At 43.4% G+C, this 19,658-nt stretch overlaps 1 long non-coding RNA gene across 1 annotated transcript; it reads right to left on the bottom strand.

Moving 5' to 3' along the window:
• Positions 1–10,738: 10,738 nt before the first annotated feature.
• On the bottom strand, positions 10,739–14,067 carry LOC123972847. The gene is made up of 2 exons (XR_006825485.1): positions 13,993–14,067; positions 10,739–11,492 (listed from the first exon to the last, which is right to left on the bottom strand). It is a non-coding gene; the product is annotated as an uncharacterized LOC123972847 (long non-coding RNA).
• Between the last annotated feature and the right edge of the window lie 5,591 nt (positions 14,068–19,658).

Raw genomic sequence — 19,658 nt, 5'->3', positions numbered from 1 at the left:
CAGAAATGCAGTCCCTGGAAATGTTAAGAGTACATGCCGAGAATGTACAATGATGTTTCAATCTGTCCCACACAAGTGAAAGCAGACCGTGTTAAAAAAACTACACAAAAGTGCTGACAAGTGTCAGCCTGGTTATATTTATATTGATGAAAAGTTGCCTGGTAGGCAGAATATGACAGCAGTTTCCCTTTTTGTGAGTTGGACTGTGCAACATCTGGATACTAGACTCATATCTTCATCAATGAGTTAGCTTCTTCTGTCTTTCTGAATTAATCTGTCATCGTGGAAAGGATCAGGATGAAATAATCTTTTAATATGATGAGCTGAGTTTAAAAAATGTGCTTCCATACACTGGAAAACATATGTCTTCAAACTGCCTTAAAAGTCTGATTGTCATACTCCTAAGGTTTCTAGTTGTGACTCTGTAACCTTTCATGCAACTGAGACGTACTTGCTTCTATAACATCATGCCCTGCTTTATAGACGATAGTGATTTTATTGGTTGTAATTGTCAACGCTTTTGCATTTTGATAAGAAAACACCATGCAATGTGTTCTCTGTTCTCATCCTCTCTGGTCGTCACTGAAAAGAACGTCTATATTTCTCTTTTAAGCATCGCTGATATTATCTGTTCGCCAGAGGAACGTATGAGGGAAAATTGCATTGCATGTGAGGTCACGCATCAGAGCATCTGTGAAGAAGAGTAGATATGTGTCAGTGCTGCTGTTTGCCTTTAGGTCTCTGTTCACTCTGTGTGTGTGTGTGTGTGGAGGGAAGTTTTTTATCGTGAGAGGAGCTGCGCTTGTTATTGTCTTCATACATATGCTTATTTGAATCAGAATCATGTTCCCTACTATTCATTGAAATGCACATTGCTTGGACATCACTTGACAAACAAGCAGACAACAATACATCTACAGAGCTTGGCAGATATAATTGATAAAAAACTAGGCCTGGGCATATTAACACATTTTTATTGCGTTAATGCATTAATTAATTTTAAAAAATTATTATTTTGCATGTATAGCAATTGTGAGTTGCTTTGGATAATTCCGATCAGCTGCAGCATCCAATCAATATAACCAATAAGGGGGCGTGTCGGTCAGTAAAAGAAGGATGCACTGGTGTATTCCAAGCGGGTAAGCCAGAGATCGGACAGTGCAGCCAACCAAAACCTGCATGGAGGGATCCATGTAAGCCCAAAAATGACTTCAAAACCCTGTGACACCCCGTCGTCGCACATGAGAGATGTAACCGTATTGCTTAGATTATAAACTCTCGGCAATCAAAAAATCAGAGTAATCAGATGTTTGGCAGGTGAGCCTCGTAGGTGGGCTGATTAAACAGTAACGACCCAAGTCAGACTGAGCCATGAAACTTTTGGTTGGCGCAGCTATGCAGCTACCACAATTACGATGTTTCTGCCGTTGTTCTACGTCATTAAACCACGGTTATGCTGCGCGATCATGCGCAGTAGATGCTGGTGCCAAAAGGAAGTAGCCCTGTAGTAGTATTTTATTGGTCCAAAACTGGCTTAACTGCTCTCCATTCAAATCAGTGGGGTGGCTTCGCCCAGTAATATACTGTCTATGGTGTATTCTCCCTCGTAGCTCCTCAGAGATTGCTCCTTGATCCTCGCTTCTCGGAGCGCAAATAAGAGCTTTGGGAGGGCCGGAGCAGAACAACTTCTGGTTTAAGCGTTGACTGAGGAACAAGGAATCAACAAATAAGAGACTTGAGAAGCACAGACAGACACAAACCAAAACCCCCCAAGCACCTCTCACTCGCTCAAAAAGACAAAATAAACTCAAAAACACACAACACACAAACTCTAATAATTAATAATTGAAGCCTCTGGTAAATCTGGTAATTGACCATCCAAGATGGCGCTGTCTATAGCTGCCTCGAAGTTAGGTGCACTTTGTTTTATTTTGTTTTGTTTTGTTTTTGTGTGTTAACTCAGTTTTCGGCTGTGATTCCTGGAGCTCTTTTACCAGAGAAGAGCTCATGAACATCAGGGGAACAACTCCAGCTGACTTATTTCCCACTTTTCTCGCCTCATCAGTGGAATTATTAGACATTTTGGTGAAGGGCTCTCTCTCTGGAGAGGATTCAGACAGATCACCAGCTACAGACTTAAATCCCCCCACTCCATGAACGACTCACGCCTTGCCAACGAGCTGAACCAGTTTTACTGTCGCTTTGAAAGACAATGGGACAGACCTGACACCATCCCCCGTCATACCACTGATCGGCCACAGTCCACCATCCCGTCCCCCACCCCTCCCCCTTTCTTAACATCCTGGAGAGGGATGTCAACAGACTGTTCAGGAGGCAGAAACCTCGCAAAGCAGCGGGGCCGGACTCTGTCTCCCCATCCACCCTGAAGCACTGTCTCCGGTGTTCACAGACATTTTTAACACCTCACTGGAGACATGCCATGTGCCAGCCTGCTTCAAAGCCTCCACCATTATGTCTATGAAGATTCTCAGTCATCCAGGTCATAGTTATCCAACGAAGGTTAAAATGAAGGGCAACTGGACTTGGTTGAAGCTACTGGAAAGGACTATCCAAAGGACTTCTTCAGTTCTGACTGACTGGCAGGGAAACTCAGCTATTTAACCTCAGTGGGGTCGTTGGCCCGGGTCAGAACACTGCACCACAGAGCGGAAAACATACCAACAAGCGCCCAAGCCAAAGAGAAGGAACAGAACCACCTGAAGGGGGCACTTACAGCCTGTGGATACCCTAAATGGGCTTTTGTGAAGACAGCTACAAAATCCAAGAAGAACAAAACCACAGGGGAGGAGGAAAAAGAAGGTCAAACGCAACAACATTGTGATTCCATACGTGTCTGGAGTATCAGAGAAACTCAGGAGGATTTTCAACAAACACAACATCCCTGTGTTTTTTAAACCCAAGAACACACTAAGACAGATGCTGGTACACCCCAAAGACCGCACACCCAAACACAAGAAAAGCAATCTAGTGTATGCGGTCCAATGCAGTGAGGAATGCACAGACCTGTATATTGGGGAGACTAAACAACCACTACACAAACGCATGGCGCAACACAGAAGGGCCAACTCCTCAGGTCAAGACTCTGCAGTCTACTTACATCTGAAGGACAGAGGACACTTGTTTGAGGACCACCAGGTGCACATTTTAGACAGAGAAGATGGATGGTTTGAAAGAGGTGTCAAGGAAGCCATCTACACCAGGGTTGAGAAGCCGTCATTGAACAGAGGAGGGGGTCTACGCCACCACTTATCCCCCACTTACAATGCTGTCCTTTTATCACTTCCCAGGAAACTCAACAAACGTAACCTATTGGCCTCAGGTGAAGATACCAACGATGGTCGTTCAGTCTTGGCCACAGGTAGTCTCAACGACTGTAACGACTGTCGTCACAGCAACAGCGGTATCGATGACCCGGGCCAACGACCCCACTGAGGTTAAATAGCTGAGTTTCCCTGCCAGTCAGTCAGAACTGAAGAAGTCCTTTGGATAAGGGACGAAACGTCTTCCAGTAGCTTCAACCAAGTCCAGTTGCCCTTCATTTTAACCTTCGTTGGACTCCACCATTATCCCTGTCCCCAAAAAACCAAGGACCACAGGACTAAACGACTACAGACACGTCGCCCTGACCTCTGTGGTAATGAAGTCTTTTGAGCGCCTTGTGTTGTCCCACCTTAAATCCATCATAGACCCATTCCTGGACCCCCTGCAGTTCGCCTACAGAGCCAACAGGTCTGTAGATGATGCAGTTAACATCACCCTACACTACACTCCGGCACCTGGACTCCCCAGGAACCTACGCCAGGATCCTGTTTGTGAACTTCAGCTCTGCTTTCAACATCATCATCCCGGTCCTGCTGCAGGACAAGCTCTCTCAGCTGAACGTGCCTGACTCCACCTGCAGGTGGATCACAGACTTCCTGAAGACAGGAAGCAGCACGTGAAGATGGGAAAATATGTCTCTGACTGCGTTCGAAAAGTCTTTTTTGCTTAGGAAGGTTCCTAACTGACTGAAGTGACCCGGAAGTATTTCAGTGGCAGCCATGATAAGAGCTGTTCGAATTCTCTAAAAGCTGAGGAAAGGTGCCTCAATGCTTCCTTTCAAATCTCCTTTAGCATAGGGTACACCTGACCATCCTTTACGAAAGGAAAGGAGAGAATGCCGTCCCACAATTCCTTACGGCGGCAACATTTAAAGCTGCGCACGTTCTCAAACTCAAACAATAAAATCCATAGACCACATTTAGCAATATCCTTGCAATACAGACGCACATTATGATACTTTAATAAGACTCAATTACCTTCTTTCTTTTGGTTTGTTTTCTTTCTTTTGGTTTGTTTTCTTTTTTTTGTAATCTAATACTGTTTCAACAACATTTTATGTTTTGGGTTGTTGAAATAAGCCATTAAGTGTTTTCTAGAAAAAAAATAAATAAATCACCAACCATGACGGATAAAGGAGGTTGATCACCATGTAAGTTACCATTGGCTATTAACCCTTTTCTCTCTTATGCCATAACTTGCTAATATGCATATATCTTAAACTGTCAACAATAACTGAGACCCATGCGAGCTGTCTTGTAACGTGATCAAAGTGAGGATAATGTTGCAGCGTGTAGCCTCACGTTATGTACTGCAGCCTTCAGCAAATAAATTTTACTTCAATCACAGATGCTGACACCTTCGCCTTAATAAAGGCAAAGATCAACCTCTACAGTAGGCGTTTCCCACACACTGATTTATTTGTGGAGGCCACATTATCAAGGCTGATTTTCGATTGATTTTGTTACTATTTAAAATGGGTAAAATCGTATTTGATGACACAGCGCTGCACAGCGCATATATACTCTCAGCATCTCCTCTTGCCTCGTCTCTCTCTCTCTCTCTCTCTCTCTCTCTCTCTCTCGGCACAGTTATTCTGTGGGAAACACTGTATTTACATACAATTGGGATTCATGTTGATAAATACGCCTATGGGCGGGCAGGAGGGTGAGCAAGCATTCTCAATGTGACAACCCTGTCCATTATTTAGTGACTGGTAGGCTACCTTATCTGCCTTTTTGCTATCTTGGTTATTAAGTAATATATTCCACCGTGTTGTCCACCTTTAGATAGCCTGCATTAAAACAACACGGGGCGCAGTGTCAGAGATGCGCTTTTTGTAGTCCATCTTCAGAACATTGTAGTTTCATCACGGCAGGTCACTAAAATCTGCTGTCGCATAATTACGTCGCTTAGAAAAGAGCAGTCGGTTTCTCTTAGACCCACCGTCCTCTTTTCCTAAGTCCTTACAGATTCTCCTTCACATCTTTCCTTGATCTCATGAAGTTTTCCATCGAGGTCAAGGAAAGGTGGTTAGGAAAGGAGATTTTTTTGACTTTTCGGATGCAGCTTCTTACTCCAGGACCATCAGCACCGGTTCCCCTCAAGGCTGCGTTCTTTCCCCTCTGCTATTTTCCCTGTACCAACAGCTGCACCTCCCCGGCTAGTGATCCACCACGGACAAACAATCTGGGATTATCATTTCCGGTACCACCGACTGGATAACTCTGCCACGAAACCTGGATTATCGACTATTCTGCCTCGTCTTCACTGCAGCGCTGTTGATGTGGTTGAACATTGGATGCATCCTCTCTGGGCCCTGTCTTCGATAGCTAGCTAGCTGATGCTTCCTCGTACCATCATGTCGCTAATTAAATACTCCTCCCCGGAGCTCCTGAACCTCTTCTGTTACATCATACCAAATTGTCTCGATACCATCAAATCTCTCAAACTCCTGCGTCGCCCCTGCTATGTACATATTGGCTCCCGACGTCAGTTTGTGTACATGGACCATGCTATTCCTACTGTCGGACAGACGCTCTGTTGCAGTGAGACGACGTCATCACAGCAAACCACACGTGCGTTCTGTCAATCTGAGGCCCCTGGTCTGTGTTGATGTTGCTCCTACTACACTGCCTGCCTCAGCACCTACTAACAGGACTGCAATGTTCATGTTATTGAACACTCGTTCCCTAAATAACAAAGCACTACTCGTACATGACATCGTTACTGACAGGAAAATGGATTTTCTTTGCTTAATAGAAACTTGGCAAAATCAGCAGGATTTCATGACACTTAACCAAGCCACCCCACCAGGCTATGTGTAAATACAGAAGCCTCGCTCTATGGGCCGTGGTGGTGGTCTGGCTGTTATCCATCGAGCTGACATCCCAGTGAAAGAACTTCCAGTGCCTAACATCACTCAAATGAGGATTTGAGTGTCTTCGTTTCACATTGGCTGGGTCTGCACAGCTCCAAGTGGTCCTTGTTTATCGCCCCCCAAAAAAACTCCACCATCTTCATGGCTGAGCTGTTAGATCCATGTGGACTCTTAACAGCTGTCCCTTTGCTGCTGAATTCCTGTCACTGTTGGACTGCCTCAACATCATTCAGCACGTCAAAGGTCCCACTCACACCAAAGGTCACACACTGGATCTGGTGTGCAACACTGGTACTACTCCCTCCCAGCTGCAATGCATCAACCTAGCTGTATCTGACCACAGTGCCATCCTTTTTTATGTTCCTTCTGCCCAGGCAACAACTCAAACGCACCATCACATTCAGGAACATCAAGTCTGTTAATGCATCATCCCTAGCCAGCACTGTAGGGACCTACCTGGCCTCAGAACCCCCGGACCCCGGGGTGGATGGCCTAGTCGCCCACTATAATACAGCTTTGTCTCTCAGCCTGGACTCTTTTGATCCCCTCAAGACCCGGACTGTCTCTTTCTCCTGTCCTGCCCCCTGGTTCACTACTGAACTTCGCTCCATGAAGGCCGCTGGTCGCCAGCTGGAGAAGCTTCATAAAAAAATCTGGCCTCACTGTCCACCTAGAGGCCTTCAAAGACCATGTGAGGTCTTATAAAGAAGTTCTCTCCAAGGCCAAAACACTGCTGCCTCCTACTCCTGACCCTCTACCCACAACTCACCCTCATGATGGGACAGATACAAAAAACATAGATTGTTACATAAAAAACAATCCGATGCCTGTATCACAGTGTTTATAGCCGTGGCTAATTCGCAACACCTGTCCCTAAAAGGTGTATATCTGAATGTGTTGGCCTCACTGGTTCAGCACTCTCCTGGTTTCAGTCATATTTCTCAAATAGAGAACAGTTTGTCACTTTTAGAGACTCCAGCTCCCACCTTGCCCAAGTCAAACAAGGTGTGCCTCAAGGCTCAGTGCTTGGACCCCTCCTTTTCACCATTTACATGCTCCCCCTCGGCCAGATAATACGTCACCATGGTCTCAGTTTCCACTGTTATGCTGATGACACACAGCTGTATATCAGCACCAAATCATCCACTCAGCTTCCCCCTCTGTCACTTGTTAACTGTCGGACTGAAATAAAAACCTGGATGTCATCCAATCTACTCAAGCTGAACAGCAGCAAATGTAGCTAATGGTAGTGGCTCCCAAGCCGGTACTCCTGAGGGTAGATGATCTCCTCCTTAAAGTGGATGGTTGCTCCATCTCTCCATCCCAAGAAGTCCGCAACCTTGGTGTCATCTTGGACTCCACCCTTTCCTTCCAGTCACATGTCAAACTTATCACCAAAACTGCTTTCTACCACCTCAAAAACATCTCCAGACTTTGACCATCACTCTCAGACTCTGTGGCAGAGTCTCTCATCCATGCTTTCATCACCTCCCGCCTGGACTACTGTATTGGTGTCCTGTATGGGGTACCCAGCAAGGTCCTAGACAGGCTGCAATATGTCCAGAACTCGGCTGCCAGGGTTCTCACACACACTAGGTCGTGGCAGCACATCACCCCAATCCTCACTCAGCTTCACTAGCTCCCGGTCAAATTCCGCATCACCTACAAAATCCTACTCCTCACCTATAAATCTCTCTATGCCACTGCCCCCCAGTACCAACTGGACCTTCTCCACCCCTACTCCCCCTCACGGAACCTGGTCTCAGGGTCTGCTCTCTGTCCCCCACACCAGACTCCTAAAAACCCACCTCTTTACAAAGGTATTCAACCTTGAATGACTTTCTGTTGCTCTGTCTCTGCAATTATGTGTAAAGCGTCCTTAGGTCTCATGAAAGGCGCAATATAAATATAGGTTATTATTATTATCTCTGGTGGGGATGAGTCCGCCTACAGGTGGGAGATCGACCATCTGGTGACCTGGTGCGGCCAGAACAGTCTGGAGCTCAATGCTCTGAATACAGTGGAGATGGTCGTGGACTTCAGGAAGAGCCCAGCCGCACCCTCCCCCATCATCCTGAGTGACTCCCTCGTCGCCACTGTGGACTCCTTCTGCTTCCTGGGCACCATCATCTCCCAGGACCCCAAGAAGGCCCAGCAGAGGATGTACTTCCTACGGCAGCTGAAGAAGTTCAGCCTGCCAAAGACAATGATGGTGCACTTCTACACCGCCATCATTGAGTCCATCCTCACCTCCTCCATCATCATTATCTGGTACGCTGCTGCCACTGCCAGGGACAAGGGCAGGCTGCAGCGTATCATTCGCTCTGCAGAGAAGGTGATTGACTGCAATATTCCATCACTTCAGGACCTGCCTGCCTCCAGGACTCTGAGGTGAGCAGGAAAGATTGCAGCTGACGCCTTCCATCCCGGCTACAAACTGTTTCAGACTCTCCCCTCTGGCAGGAGGCTGCGGTCCATCAGGACCAAAACCTCTAGCCACAAAAACAGCTTCTACCCGTCTGCAGCTAGCCTCGTCAACAAGGCCCGGGCCCCCCACTGACATTCCCCCCCCTCAAATGATACAATCGTCTCTGCACATGTAAATATCACTTCATGTCATACGAACCTGGCACATTGCACATATTTGTTGTTAATTGTAAATTGTTATTGTTCCATTGTTATTTTTATTATTATTTTTGTATTATTTTTCTCTATTATTCTGTTATTCTTATATAACTTGCGTTTGTCTATTACATATTTATATATTTCTACATCTGTTTATGTCAGCTGTATGTCTGTCTGCGTGTAGCACCTTAACACCAAAGCAAATTCCTTGTATGTTTAAAACACTACTTGGCAATAAAGCTCCTTCTGATTCTCTAATAACTCAATTATTGAAGGGCAATTTTTTTCTCTCCTTGTGTTAAGTTAATAGGAGGAACATAACTGTGACAGTATAATCTGAAAGATTAAAAAAGAATGACTTGACCTTTTGTGCTTTGTAATCATACTGAGTAATTGAATATGTAGACTAGCATGGCCTGAATGAGTCTACAACACAGAATTTGGAAATGGTTGTTAGGGACTCCATCTGTGTCACTATAAAGCTAATGGCCAAAAGCTTCTTTGCTCGTAAATTGCTCATATTTGTGTTAGAACTAAGGGTGGGTGGGTGAAGGTGCTGCTGGAGTGGGTGTGGGTGCATGCTTGTTCTTGGAAACAGCAACTCAAAAACGCATCTGGAGATTTCGATCAAATCACATGATCTTCCTCAACAGATAAGTGTTGACAGGCTGTCATGTGTTGTCCAATTTTCTCAGAAAAAAGGAATTTGTGGAGAGGGGCATGACCCCTCTTCTGCGTCACATGCATGCTAGGAAATGACAAGTGGTATGGCTGTATTGTTGTCCAGGTGGAAACACTAGAGAGAGTAAGTTTTTGTAGGGCTTATGCGCTCGTACAGTGCCAGAAACAGGTTGTGTTACTGAAAAGGACAAGAACATTTGTCATAAATTGAAATACGGGAGAACTGTGACTCCTGGAGGAAACCAGTAGAAGGCAATGAAAAAATCTCCCGGGAAAATCAGGAGGGTTGGCAAGCATGCCTGGCACCCGACGAGTCACACATTCCTCAGATCAAAGCACTGCCCTCCCACACTTCTTCTCCCCTCTTCTGTCTCGTTGTCTTCTTCTATAGTTGCACCTGCAGCACAGCTGGTTCTCTGGCACCAGATCAACACCAAACACTGAGCACTGTCGTCTGTGGGCGGCTGCTCTCCGGCGGCCTCTGCGCTGCTGTTTGCATCTGTCTTCATCTAACTGCTCTCCCTCGCTGGCTGGCACTCTCAGCACCGACTCCCCTCAGACACACACCACCACACCTCTCCACGCTGGTTGAGCCGCCACGCGCCATCTGCTCCCATCAGGAGAAGGTGATTGATGCACTGCCCGTATAAAACAGGGATGACTCACCGACTCCCCGCTGCGATGGCTGGTGCAGTAAGAATGTGTGTGTGAGTGTGTTGTTTATGAAGCACACACCTTTTTCTTCCATGTCTGGCTTCTCTACTTCTCTACTTGTTGAAAGCTTAAAGGCTTATGCCATCCTAAAATTCAGATCAGTGACCAATCACCAATCACTCATTTCAGCTGCTTGATGGTGTGCTGAATGACAATGTCAAAACACATCTCAAGTGCGAAAAGCAGACTCTATTAGAGCTGGGCAATAAAACAATAATGGATAATTTTTCGCGGTTTAATTTTCCTCAATAACAAGATGACAAATGTTCAATAATGTATTGTAATGTTCTGACCATGAAGAAAAGTTTAAAACCACAATTAACCATCTGGGTTCTTCGACTCTCACTCAGGAGAAAAAATCAGCCTTTAAACTTAAAAAGAAATAAAGAAACAATAAATTTTTTATTGTGATAATGTTTTTGCCCATATCGCCCAGACCTAGACTCCATGAAACAACTGTATCACTCCAGGTTGTAAGTAAACTGAACTAGAACCGAATAGTTTGTTAAATCTGTTTATTAGCTGTACTAATGCAAAGCCCACTGAGTCAATCTAAGAAAATAAGTTAGACAAACTTAAAGCTGCTATAATAATTATTTATACATTAACAATGGATCGAATGATGATGTGTGATGTGAGTGGGTGTCTCATAGTTACAAGCCCACAGAGAATTATCATCTTGTGACAGCTGGCCGAAACACACCTTAAAGGAGAATCCAAATGTTTCTCCATGTTTGGTGCATGTGTAAATAGGCAACTGTTTGCTAACAAGTTTATCACATAAAAAGGTGGAAATATGTCAGCACTTTTTTTGTTTGAATGTCATCATCATCTGGAAAAACAAACCAACCTAGAGGGAGAAACTCTGCAGAGTATGAATCAAACACAGCGAACACGCTGCATTTGAACTTCACACGTCTCTCTTCCCCCTCTGTCTTTAATTTGTCTCCCAGATGTATTTTCATATCTGAAAGCAGCGGCCCTGGTAGCCTCACATTGTGCCGTTGCCTCTGAATCCTGAGCTGTGATCAAATTCCTCATTGAGATGCAGATGAAGCGCCAACCTGCTTCATGCTCAGATCGTGGCTTTGGAGGCAGCCGCCAGGGTTGTTTGTTCTCTCCTCTGTGATTTCAGCTCATCATCCGGAGCAGAGACTAACAGGATCTCCTCCTCCTTTTCACAAGCAGCTGCACAGCCACTTCACCTCTCTGTAGCCTTATTGTGGTGTGTGAAACTGTGTGAAACCAAACTCTGTGGAAGTGCACAATGGCACAGTGTTAGTACATAATGTCTCTGACACAAAACACACTCACAAGCGTGGAAGAATACAATGCAAATACTAAAATATAACACAATGAACTGAAGCATTCATATAATGGCTCTGTCCATGTTAAGCACATGTTGGTTTTGGTCTAATTATCTTCTGGTCTAATCCTGTGATCCCTTTCAGATTAGAAAATGTATTCCTGCATGTCGTGTCTGTTTTGGACAAGGTCAAACTTTTACCACAATACAGGATAAAGCCATTTGTTCATTATCACCCATTATTAGCCCTCAATTTGTGCAATGCTAAACTATGAACATTTCTGCCACATAAATAACAATCTGTGAAATTAGTCCCAAAAGTTGAGAACTAGAGCTCTCATAAGAGATATTGATTATTATTTGACAAGACTGAAAGGTTTACTAAAGTTTACAATCTATTAAAATCATGTTAGGTTCTCTCTGAGGAATTATGCAGGAAATGCAGTTAATCCTGACAAGCCTATGTTCAAACCTGCAATAACTGATTTTGTTTTTTACAATTAACCAGTGGCCTGTACTACAAAGCGGAGTAACTGGCTTATCCAGGTAACTTCAGGAGTAACTTTGTGACGTCGGGTGTAACTTCCCGGTTAACCCGAGGTCTGTTGCCATGGCAATTTACGCTGCATCTCTAAACTGCTCCGAGCAGGTTTTGTTTGTGGTTATCTCGTGGTTACCCTGCACGTAGACTACACACCACATCTGTACCCAGTGTTAATGATGAGAAGTAGGAAATTATTACACACCACTTCATAAAATATGTTAGATAGATTTCATCCTGATTTGCTCCACTGCGGTTGCAATGAAGTTCTGAACACAACAGCATTACGTTCCGACTGCGAGCCCTGCAGGGATTTCAGAGAGGAATCTTAATTAATTAACGGGATAGTTTCTTAGATGTAGCCCATCTGTAGTCTATAATTGAAGTGTTTTCACATATTTAGATTTTTATGTGTCCAAAAAATAGGGAGCCAGGGTCGGGGTTATTAACCGATAAAAAAAAATCCCAGATGAAAGTGTGAAATTTAGCCTACAAGAAGAAAAATCGGAAATTCCCTGAAATTAATGTCATACAAAATTGATAATCACTCTGGTGTTTTCTTCTGAATACGCCGAATATTATTATTATTATTATTTCCTCACTGCTAAATCCGATTGCAAAGTTTAATATAACTCTCCAATGCATGCATAATTGCCTAAACGGCAGACATATGTGTGTGATGTTGCAGCCTTGCAAAGTGAAGTTTCTCTCATGTGTGACTATAATGTCAGAGAATATTCAAGTTTTTTACTTTAGATTAATCTTGGAAATGAAATTCTGTCTCGGATTATTCCCCCTCTCCGCTGCCTCCTTTTTCTTCTATTACAGTGGACCTTATGTGCAGTTGTACCTTTACATCTTAATCATATTACACATAAAAGAAGAGCCCAAGAACACTGGGAAGATAATTAGGCTAACTCCCGTAAAGGTACAGCTGCACCAGGTCCATTGTAATAGAAATAAAAGAGCCAGCGGAGAGGAATAATAATCAGAAATAAAACTTAATTTCCATGATTAATCTACAAGTAAAAAAACTTGAATATTCTCTGACATTATAGTCACACATTTATGAGAGAAACTTCACTTTGCAAGGCTGCAACATCACACACACACGTCTGCTGTGAATTTTGTGACTTTAATTTCAGGGAATTTCCAACTTTTTGTTCTTGTAAACTTGACCCTTTCATCTAGGATTTTCTTTCTCAATTTATTAACCCCCAACCTGGCTCCCTATTTTTGGATATGCCAATGTAAAATAGTCAATCTAAATATGTGAATTCAATTATAGCCAACAGGTGGGCTACATCTAAGGACCTGTCCCGTTAATTAATTAAGATTTCCTCTCTACAATCAAAGAGGCTGCAGGGCTCCCTGTATGAACATAAATAACTTAATTTCAGCTGCAATCGCAGTGAAACAAATCAGGATGAAACCTAAATAGATTTTATCAAGTGGTGTGTATTAATAGTCTACTTCTCATCATTAACACTGGGTACAGATGTGGTGTGTAGTCCACGTGCAGGGTAACCTCGAGTTAACCAGGATCAGAACCTGCTTGGAGCAGTTTAGAGATGCAGCATAAATTGCCATGGCAACAGACCTCGGTTAACACCTATCCACCTTTTGTAGTACGGGTTAATCAGGAAGTTACACCCGACGTCACAAAGTTACTCCTGAAGTTACCAGGATAAGCCAGTTAGCTCGCTTGGTAGTACAGGCCACTGGAGGACAAAACAACAGACCAAGATAGCGGCTCACACCGGACTCCCTTATAGAGACGCCGCAAAAGCTAGATAGATATGGACACAAACTTGCAATCCATAAACAGCACCTGCTGCCGTATTTCCGTTGTTAAAAACAGCCAGGTCCCTGCCAGCGCTCGACTGCGGCAATGTTTGTGTTTACCTTGTAGGGAATCCCTCACCAAACACAGCTCAGGCTTGTCTGCTTGTCGATTAGTGCATCCGATAGCACAACCATCCAGCATTTTGGCAACACAAAAGTAACACACTCAAAGTAACACTGTATCACTTGCTTCCTGGTTGGCGGGCAGCGGAAAATAACAATGTCATTTCCCAGATTAATCTACAAGTAAAAAACTTGAATATTCACTGACATTATAGTCACACATTTATGAGAGAAACTTAACTTTGCAAGGCAGCAACATCACACACGTCTGCCGCCTATTATGCATGCGGTGGGAAATTATATTAGACTTCACAATCGGATGTAGCAGTGAGACAATATGTGAAAACACATTCAATTATAGCCTACAGACGGGCTAATCTAAGAAAGTGTCCCCTTAATTAATTAAGATCTCCTCCCTAAAATCACAGAGGCTGCAGGGTTTGCTGTATGAACGTGGGGAAGAAAGTTCAGAAACGACTGTATTTATTGAGGAAGCTTAAGAAGGCCAAACAAAAACAAGTTCTTGTCAGCTTTTACAGAGGAGCAATAGAAAGCATCCTGACTGGAAACATCACTAACTGGCATGGGATGTGCACGGCCCAGGACCGGAGGGCTCTGCAGCGGGTGATTAAAACTGCTCAGAAGATCATTGGTACCCATCTCCCGAGTATCAGTGATATCGGTGAGGTGAGGTGTCTACGCAGAGCCCAAAGGATACTAAAGGACAGTACCCACCCAGCCACAGCCTGGTCTTCTAGGAAGAGATATCGAAGTTTCTGCTGCCGCACCACCAGACTGCAGAGCAGCTATCAGACTCTTAAACTCTAGTTCATCTTCAGCACTGCTCCACTGATTATAGTTTATTTATGTTTACCATTTTTCACAATTGATTCTTTATTAATTTTTACTGTCTGCTATGTAGCAGAAGGGAGTTACAAAACACAATTTCACTCTACAACTTTATGATTATTGTGACAATAAACCTACCTACCTTGTTACGACCCCCTGTTGTCTAGGGGTGTGGGGGCCATAAACATATAGGCATAAACTGGTGTTGTTAAAAAGGTAACTTTTATTGGTAACCAGAGGTGCAGGCAGGTAATAAACAAACAAAAGAGGGTGGATGAGGGTGCTGTGAAAATAACAAACCAAGTTAAATAAAAGAGGTCCTCAAAAGGAGGACTGTGCCTAACTATATATTTAAACAAGGTAGATTCTTACTAAGAAATACAAAGAGCACAGCACCCACCATACCTAATGAAAACTAACACAAACACACTAACACCAAGTGTGGTGGTCAGTGTGGACTCTGGCCCTATTTCCACCCTTTTGCCAGCCACATGCTGGTAAGTTCACACGAAAATCAAACACCCAAAAGGTACTATGACACTGGCTACTAAACATAACCACAAACAGGCTATGACAAACTTAAGTGAATCGCTCCACTAAACACAACTGCAGAGGCTAACTAACAAAGTACTTCCTTCACTAATATGGCACACAATCAACACATGAGGCACACAAGTCAACTGGCTGTGACAAGCTGCCCAGAGCAACTGCTGGGCTCTCCTTAAGAGAAGGAGGTAATGGTGAGGTGGTGACGAGCCATTGGTCGAGCTGGAACAGTTGGGACCAATGGGTGGGACTGAAGTCAGCCTGACAGAGCTCCACAGAAACCAGGAAGTAGGCGGGTCTTCATTCCACAGGTAGACCTCTCTTCACCACAGGGTCACACAGCCTACTTGGTATAGGTGAGACAGAATGTGGAAATACAGAGACGACAGCGACAGCCGTGACAACCTACCTAAATGAAAAAAAATTCCCAGCAGCTAGTAGTTTGGTGTATATGGTGCAAACACATCAGACTTAGATGCATGCACTGAATCAAATCTCATCTCTGTTGATGTTTTCATTTGCATCAACGGAGTTTTAATAACAGGTTACACCAAGTGTGAAGCAAATAAAAACGGCCAGAATACCCTGATTAACAGGGTATGACAGTGGATAGCTTTTAAATGTGTGGGTGTTATTAAAATCCATGGCTGAAATAACTGGACAGTGAATAACCCTTTGCGAGGGACAGTAGAATGCTCACTGCGGTGTGTAATTATCACAAGTGAAAGAACGCAGCAGAAGAATACTAATTCCACCCAGTGAAAAGAATAGAACGTTAGCGGTGAATTTGCATGGCAAATGTGTAGAAAAAAGGAGCAGGGAACGTTCTCAGTGAGTCCATTTTCTTTGGAAATGCTAAGCTCTGGAAATTTAAAAACCACAGTACTTGCTCTTGTATTCTGGCCTATCTCTTTGTGCTAGTGCTAAAGACCCATTCCTCTGAGTTGCACAGTTGAAATTGATCAGGATTTTTGAAAGTCATTGCTGATATTACAGGCAAGTCGACTTTTAATTGGAAGGTGGAGTGGGGACAGGGGTCAAGGTGACCCCCCCCACCCTGTCCCCTACAAACACCAGTGATGATCTCAATTTCCGGCATCTTGGAATCTTCTGAGAAGCTGCATAATCAGATTAAAGCCATAATGTGTAGATTTTTTATGTGATTGTTGCAGCTTTAAAATTCCTTTGGTGACAATCCTGCTCATAACAGTACTAGGGTCCCGAGACTTCTCAGGACCAAATTTTTGCATGCAGAACCTGGTGCGAAAGAGACCCAAGACCGTTGAGACCCAGGTGAGAACACACTGGGAGCTCCTGCTGGTTGGATGGAGAACGACAGGATCTGGTATGACTGGTGAGTTAGTGACAAGCAGACAAACAGACATTAAAAATGTGTTAAAAAATGTACTATTGCATTAAACTTTAGTATAAATAAACAATAAGGCCCTGCCCATGTGGACGAGTCTAAAAGCCGCTCAGACTCATGACTTCCCCATTTAACCAGATCGGCGGGCTGGGTACTTTGTGACGTCCGTTTTGTTGGAAAGGAAGACATTAATGGCTCTGAGGGCCTTTGAAAAGGAAACATATGCCCTCTTTTGAAGATGAGAAGCCGTTCTGTGGCACACGCACACCATTAGCCTGGCACAGTGGAGAGCCCTGAAGGCCGAGCACTTGTCCTATACATGGGAAATTATTCTGGGGAGCAGCACTGCAAAGGCATAAATTAGATGTTACAGTCTATTTGTCAAGTTGTGGTGTTGTCCTCCAGCTATTCCACATCAGACACAGTCAGCAGGGAATGATACAGACACTATACGGCAGCTGTTTAAAGGACCATACCACTGCAAGTCAAGGATATCTTGAGGATACATTATTATTGACTGCTCAACAAGAAAGGTTTGTGGATTATTTTACATTGGTAGATTATTAGATAATTATTAGACTGACAATATGGTCAAAAAATGTTGGGACAAACTGCTTACTTTTATTTATTTATTTTTTTTAATTTCTATACTTTTTTTCATGATTTGAGGGTCCCTTAGTTCCAATGAAGGGAAATCTTTATGTTGCAATAGCCAGCAGCATAGCACAAAATTCTGGGCCCTATATACAAGCAGTCTCTTTGGCCCCCCTTCGTCTCTTGGTCCCTCTCTCTCCCGCATCTTTTGAAAAATGTTGATAAATAATTGAACTAACATCTGTACATATTAAACTGTGGTGGTGATTACGGCAGTGACTAATGAACCGTTCTTACCACATTCAAACAAGAAGTAATAATAATCTGTGATTTGTGCTGCACAGTATTAAAATCTCACCACATTCCAACCCTCTTCTCAACACACTGTATTCCACTATTACTTCACTATGGTTAAATGAGGTTTGCTATGAGTATCATGTTTTAATTAACATTATTTTTTATGTAAGCATTCATCAATCCCAAGGTATAAGACATAAATACCATCTTAGTTGTCATGTCCCTACATTTAAAAAAAATGCTTACTACACTGCATAATAAAAGACAACTTCACTTGAGTCATATTTCATTTGCAGAAAGAAGACAAAAAAATCTGCTTTCAAATAAAAGAAAGCCTTTACTTTGGCATATGCATATTTTCAGCAGTATGCATATTCTTTGTGTCCAAGCCCACAGTGTAAGTTAGTGGTTCAAAGGCATGTAGGCCTAAAAGCAAAATAATTCAAACTTTAGAAAGTTTAATTTATGATGCTGATAATAAGTTATGTTCTAGACTACTACACAAATATGCATCAGCCGATCTAAACTGCTAATATTAGCTTAAAGCATTCTTCAACTGTGTTGGTTGTGATTGTGCTCACCTTTCTTTTGAAAGAGATGCGTTGGCAGCTGTTTTTCTTCACTTTGCTTTCGGACTCTCTCTTATCTTTTTTGGTACCTTGATGTCCCTTTCTTTGGGACAGACATGACTGACTGGAATATATGCCTGAAGAGTGGAGGCTGTTATAACAGCACATTAATGACCGTCGCAATCCCATGTTACATGTTGTGTCTCGATGACGTCAGCTATATTGCAGTGGGTTACTCTGTCTTACTCTGTTACTTTGTAGTTCTTGATTGCACAATATCAATCTCCATTTAAACTACTTTGCAGCTTTGCTGTTCTGTAGTTCTTGGTTGTTTGTTTTATGTATACTATTGTCACAAGCCAGCTCTTAGCCCGTGACAAAAACGGAGGTGAGACACAACAGGTTTGCAAGCCAATGGTATGATTTATTATGAAAGTAACAGAAGGATCAAATGATCACCAATAATATGTGGTGTGGCAAAGTATGACTATCAGTTGTGTCAGCAGTGAATGGATGAGTGAGATGCGTATGTGTGTGTTGTCAGGATTAACAAAAGAAGAAACACAAGACAAACCCGGTAGGGCATCAGCCTAGGAGGAGAGAGACAAAAGACTGATCAGTCCTGGTTAAATAAGCTCTGAAGGTAGAGCTGCACAGGTGATTGCCCAGCCCAATCAGCCTCCCTACCTGCAGGAGAAGAAAACAGGAAGGGGGAGGGGTCGTAATACTATATTCAAATTTTGTTTCCCTACATTGTATTTCTTCTCTATACAGCCCTTTCCTGAAACGCAGGTGAGATGGACCGACTCTCGACCGTCGCTCTACCCGTTCCCTGCAGTGCCGTCCTCTCAACGGCGTGATTGTGCCAGCCTCACTTCAGTTCCATTCTCCTGTTGACATCCGTGCACCGAGCTGGCTCAGCTTACACCAGTCTCCTCTCTTCTTCCTCTCATAGACCATTACCATTATATAAAGAACAGGACCTAGTGGTGGTGATGGGGCAGTGGATAAGACACATGCCTATGGTGTTCAATTCCCCACTGTGAAGCATGCTCCAGTGTGTGTCTGAGCAAAACACTTAACCCTTAGTTGCTCCAGAGGCGTGCAACCTCTGAGAAATAGAGGTACTGGTCATATAATTAGAATATCATCAAAAAGTTGATTTATTTCAGTAATTCCATTCAAAAAGTGAAACTTGTATAATGTGTACATTCATTCCACACAGACTGATATATTTCAAGTGTTCATTCCTTTTAATTTTGATGATTATAACTGACAACTAATGAAAACCCCAAAATCAGTATCTCAGAAAATTAGAATATTGTGAAAAGGTTCAATATTGAAGACACCTGGTGCCACACTCTAATCAGCTAATTAACTCAAAACACCTGCAAAGGCCTTTAAATGGTCTCTCAGTCTAGTTCTGTAAGCTACACAATCAT

The sequence above is a fragment of the Micropterus dolomieu genome, linkage group LG06 (assembly GCF_021292245.1).
Source record: "Micropterus dolomieu isolate WLL.071019.BEF.003 ecotype Adirondacks linkage group LG06, ASM2129224v1, whole genome shotgun sequence".
Classification (NCBI taxonomy): domain Eukaryota; kingdom Metazoa; phylum Chordata; class Actinopteri; order Centrarchiformes; family Centrarchidae; genus Micropterus; species Micropterus dolomieu.
The sequence above is the reverse complement of the archived record's forward strand: the minus strand, read 5'-3'. Positions and strand labels throughout refer to the sequence as shown.